Source organism: Arachis hypogaea, chromosome 11 (genome assembly GCF_003086295.3).
Source record: "Arachis hypogaea cultivar Tifrunner chromosome 11, arahy.Tifrunner.gnm2.J5K5, whole genome shotgun sequence".
Taxonomy (NCBI): Eukaryota; Viridiplantae; Streptophyta; class Magnoliopsida; order Fabales; family Fabaceae; genus Arachis; species Arachis hypogaea.
In genome coordinates this window covers 136,566,314-136,570,152 of record NC_092046.1, presented here as the reverse complement: position 1 = coordinate 136,570,152, position 3,839 = coordinate 136,566,314, and the positions used below count along the sequence as shown (strand labels likewise).

The following is a 3,839-nucleotide window of genomic DNA, read 5'->3' as shown; positions in this document are numbered from 1 at the left end:
CTTCCTGATTTATTTTCTTTCTTTCCTAGTGTTTCACGGTGTGTGTTGGGATTATTTGGGTGTGTAGGTGTTTTGTGTGTGTGTGTGTGTGTCCGTGTGGGGTGTGGGGGTGGTAGAGGTGAGTGGGTTAGGGTTTAAGTTAATGAGGGTATTGTATAATGAAATTGGGGATTTTAGAAATTAGGATAAGATGGTAGTTTTTAATAAAAATAAAAGTATAGAGTAATAATCCAAATTCGAATTAAATATGTAATAATCAGCTTTGAAATACTATTTTATTATCAACGTGAATTCTATTTTTGAATAAATACTATTTCAATGAAGATTTGATGATAATTAGATTAATTCTCCTTTATTTATAAAATAAGATTAAAAATCTAAATATTTAAAATTAAGGCATATAAAATATTCACTATTTTCAATTATAAGAACTCTAAATAATAAATAAGAATTCACTCAACTTATATATAAAAATTTCTAAAAATATAATTTTAAATAATATAATAAATCATAAATAAATCAATAACTTTTCAAAATTCGGGTCTTACATGCATAATCTGCAGAATTTGCTGGGGGCGATTTTGGACCCTATTTTGACCCAGTTTTCGGCCCAGAAAAGCAGACTAGAGCCAGAGAACATACAGAAACGAAAACAACATTCATTCTACACAATTTTAGTTTTTAGATCTAGTTACTCCTCCTCTAGGTTTTTCTCTCTACACATTCATAGTTCTTAGGATTTTATTTTCTATCGCTCTTTGCATTGGGATATTGAGAAGAGTTATTACCTCACCAAGACTTCGTCATTCTAGTTCGTTTTCTTTACTTGGCTTTACTCTTCCATGTCCTTTAATTTACTCAATTTTACTACTGGATTATTTTTAGAATTTATTAATACAAGAATTACTTTTATTTTTAATTGATTCCTTTAAATTTTATTTATCATGTCTTTCTTTAATTCCCTTTCCTATGTTATGAGTTCTACATTCACAATGAGCGAGTAGTTCCCTAACTTGATGGGGAGTTAATTGAAAGGAACCCTTGAGTTGGGATGCTTAAAAGAAAAAATGTAATTGGGTTTATTGTTGGATTGCCCTCTAATCGCTGACACCAATCCCTTTTAATTGAGTGGGGTTGGAACTTGCGAATAGAAATAGCATTCCAACTTGTTTGACTTTTCCTTACCTAGTAAGGGATAACTAAACAGAACAACCTTCAATTATCAATTAATCTTGAGAGTACTTCAACAAGAATAGGGCTTCCAACTAATCTACTCTCAGTCAAGGCTTTTATTTAAGTTACTTAATTTCTCTAATTTAATTTCCTATTTATTCAACTCAAACTCTTTTGAAAACATCTGATTAATAAAATAGCACACCTTTCTGCAACTCGTTGGGAGACGACCTGAGATTCATACTCCCAGTATTTTAATTTTAATTTTTGTGACAACCTTTTTAAATTGATAAGCGAATTTCTGGTTGGTTAAGAACTATACTTGCAACGCATATCTTATAACAATTCTTAACTCGCCAATTTCCGCCACGTCAATTTTTGGCGCCGTTGCCGGGGAGTTGCAATAGAGTGCTAAAGTTATTAATTGGAATTTATTTATTTGTATTTTATTTTATTTTGTTACTATGAGCTGCATGTTTCTTTCGTTAAATGACGTGTTCACTTCCTGATCCAAGCTTGCCAGTATTCGATCATGAGATTGAAAGAACTATTTCACGAATAAGGCAAGCTCGGCGTCGGTTAGTCCTCTCTGAGGGCGGATCTGAAACTTTATTTGAGGAAGAAACCAGCCCCCGTTCTACTGATTCAGTTGATTTACGTGTAGGTCACGTGGCAGAACTTAGGAGAGTTACTATCCAGGAGGCTGGAGCCCCTGATTTTACAATGCAACCGTTTCAAGCGCATCACCCAGCGGTGGCTACAAACTTTGAAATAAATACTGCACTGCTCAATTTGATGCCCAAGTTTCATGGCCTACCTGCTCAAGAGCCTATCAAGCACCTGAGAGATTTTCAAGCAGCCTGTTCTATTGTCAGGCGTGATGGTACAGATGAAACTTCAATTCTGTTGAAAGCTTTCCCGTTTTCTCTTGAGGAAAAGGCGAGAGAGTGGTACTACACTCAACCCGCAGCAACTGTATCCAATTAGGATACACTTAGAAGAAAATTTTTGGAAAAATTCTTTCCAGCTGAAGTTACTGATAAACTGAGGAAAGATATTTCCATGATTGTTCAGGATGAATCCGAGACTCTCTATGAATACTGGGAGCGCTTCAATAATCTTCTGGAAGCATGCCCCCACCATATGATTGACAAGATAGTATTGCTCGGTTACGTCACACAAGGCATGAGGCTCCAAGATAAGACCACATTGGAAAGTGCTAGCAATGGGTCTATGAAGAAGTACAAGACCACTGATGAGGCATGGCAATTGATCAGCGACTTAGCTGAATCCACTCGGAATTACAAGCAGAAACAAGGCCGTTCAAAAGCCATTGTAGAAGTATCCTCTAGCAGAGAGACTGCTGCTTTAACTCAGAGTATCTGTGAAATGACCAAATTGCTGAAGCAGATGCAATTGAATCAACAACAAATTTAGCAAGCTCAACCTTCTCCACCACAGCAAAGCCAACAGTTAGTCCCACAGAGAGTTTGCGGAGTCTGTGTTGATTATAGCCATTATACTGATGAATGCCCGCAGCTCCAGCAGGAAGATAACATCGTGGCAGCCACTCATAACTTATATGACCGCCCCAACCAAGGGTACAATCAAGGTGGAAATTACAACCATGGATGGCAGGACAATTCTAACCAGAATTGGAGGGACAACAGTAACAGAGGAGGCAGAGATAATCAGAAAAATCAGAGGTGAAATAATAACAACAACAGGCAGCAGAACCAGAACCAGCCTTACAGAGCACCTCACCTGAGGCAATCCCAAGGACCACAGAATACCCAACAGCAGGCCTCTCAAATTACTTATCCTTCTTCATCTTCTAATGACGACTTACTATAATCTATTGATCAGAGACAACAGGCCATGGAAAACAACCTTAATGCCACTCTAAATGGTCTGAACGCTACTTTGCAAGCTCTTGTCTCACATATTGGATCAATGAATAACTCCAATAACCAGCCTTTGAGCTCCAGTGGAATCCCCTCTCAACCATTACCTAATCCAAAGGGTGGAATTAATGCCATCACCCTAAGGTCCGAAACCACACTACAGGAGAGGAACCAGGAGGAGCCAAGCCCACCAGAACACGCCTCAGCTGAAGAGGTAGTGGAAATAGAAGATGTTGAAGAGGAAGAGGACATACAGGACATAGCTGAAAAAGAAGAAGTTCAACCACAGGAGGAAGCATCAAAGGGCGCAGACACTGCAGAAGACACCACTCCCACTCCATTTCCACAACTTGCAAGGAAGCCCAGGAAGCAGCTGGAACCTGATCCCAAAATGGTAGAAATATTCAAAAAGGTTGAGGTAACTGTTCCTCTTTTTGATGTTATTCAACAGGTACCTAAATATGCAAAGTTTCTAAAAGATTTATGTATACATAAAGACAAAATTAATGAATTAGAAACTATTCCTTTAGGTAGTTCCATATCTGCTTTAATGGGTGGTTTACCTGAAAAATGTAGTGACACAGGTCCTTGTATGGTTAATTGTACTATTGGTGGTGTGATAATTTCTGATTGCATGTGTGATTTAGGAGCATGTGTGAGTATAATGCCTTTGTCTATATATGATATTTTGAGGCTCCCTCCCTTAAAAAGGACGGCAGCTCGTTTTGTGTTAGCAGATAAAAACATTATTACAGTGGTTGG

General features: G+C 37.7%; 1 non-coding gene across 1 annotated transcript; it reads right to left on the bottom strand.

The window, feature by feature from the left end:
- Positions 1-2,214: 2,214 nt before the first annotated feature.
- Positions 2,215-2,322, bottom strand: LOC112725369 (small nucleolar RNA R71). The gene has a single exon (XR_003164482.1). It is a non-coding gene; the product is annotated as a small nucleolar RNA R71 (small nucleolar RNA).
- Positions 2,323-3,839: the final 1,517 nt, after the last annotated feature.